General features: G+C 52.3%; 1 non-coding gene and 2 pseudogenes across 1 annotated transcript; all 3 read left to right on the top strand.

Annotated features, from left to right (window-relative positions):
• The first annotated feature begins 354 nt into the window (after window positions 1-354).
• On the top strand, window positions 355-467 carry LOC119343869 (annotated as a pseudogene).
• A 297-nt stretch (window positions 468-764) lies between these two features.
• LOC119343867 lies at window positions 765-881 on the top strand. The gene has a single exon (XR_005166308.1). It is a non-coding gene; the product is annotated as a 5S ribosomal RNA (ribosomal RNA).
• Window positions 882-1,178: 297 nt separating this feature from the next.
• Window positions 1,179-1,276, top strand: LOC119343868 (annotated as a pseudogene; the record flags this gene model as incomplete).

The raw sequence follows: 1,276 nt of genomic DNA, 5'->3' as shown, positions 1-1,276 counted from the left end.
TGGGCGAGAGTAGTACTAGGATGGGTGACCTCCTGGGAAGTCCTCGTGTTGCATTCCCTTTTTAATTTTTTTCGCGCCGCTTGCAAAACAAAACGCACGTGTAAGTAATATATTTACCGTGTTTTATTATTTTGCACGAGTGCGGTAAGTCATAGCTGGGTGCTCACGATTCACGGGTCCAGCGTCGGCGTTGTGGCGCGGCAAGCGTGCACTGGTGCGGTTGAGAGGGAGGGGTGGAAACCGCGTTAAACTCGTCTCCGTAGTTGAGAGGGAGCGGCCAAAGCAATGTACAATCGTCTTTGTAGTGGAGCTGGGAGGGGCAAGGATAAGGGACGAAGACCGGGGTAACATGTCGGATGCGATCATACCAGCACTAAAGCACCGGATCCCATCAGAACTCCGAAGTTAAGCGTGCTTGGGCGAGAGTAGTACTAGGATGGGTGACCTCCTGCCTCGTGTTGCATTCCCTTTTTAATTTTTTTCGCGCCGCTTGCAAAACAAAACGCACGTGTAAGTAATATATTTACCGTGTTTTATTATTTTGCAGGAGTGCGGTAAGTCATAGCTGGGTGCTCACGATTCACGGGTCCAGCGTCGGCGTTGTGGCGCGGCAAGCGTGCAGTGGTGCGGTTGAGAGGGAGGGGTGGAAACCGCGTTAAACTCGTCTCCGTAGTTGAGAGGGAGCGGCCAAAGCAATGTACAATCGTCTTTGTAGTGGAGCTGGGAGGGGCAAGGATAAGGGACGAAGACCGGGGTAATATGTCGGATGCGATCATACCAGCACTAAAGCACCGGATCCCATCAGAACTCCGAAGTTAAGCGTGCTTGGGCGAGAGTAGCTAGGATGGGTGACCTCCTGGGAAGTCCTCGTGTTGCATTCCCTTTTTAATTTTTTTCGCGCCGCTTGCAAAACAAAACGCACGTGTAAGTAATATATTTACCGTGTTTTATTATTTTGCACGAGTGCGGTAAGTCATAGCTGGGTGCTCACGATTCACGGGTCCAGCGTCGGCGTTGTGGCGCGGCAAGCGTGCACTGGTGCGGTTGAGAGGGAGGGGTGGAAACCGCGTTAAACTCGTCTCCGTAGTTGAGAGGGAGCGGCCAAAGCAATGTACAATCGTCTTTGTAGTGGAGCTGGGAGGGGCAAGGATAAGGGACGAAGACCGGGGTAACATGTCGGATGCGATCATACCAGCACTAAAGCACCGGATCCCATTAGAACTCCGAAGTTAAGCGTGCTTGGGCGAGAGTAGTACTAGGATGGGTGACCTCCTGG

Source organism: Triticum dicoccoides, unplaced genomic scaffold, assembly GCF_002162155.2.
Source record: "Triticum dicoccoides isolate Atlit2015 ecotype Zavitan unplaced genomic scaffold, WEW_v2.0 scaffold144119, whole genome shotgun sequence".
Classification (NCBI taxonomy): Eukaryota; Viridiplantae; Streptophyta; class Magnoliopsida; order Poales; family Poaceae; genus Triticum; species Triticum dicoccoides.
Note: the sequence above shows the minus strand (reverse complement) of the source record. Positions and strands in the feature narration are given on the sequence as shown.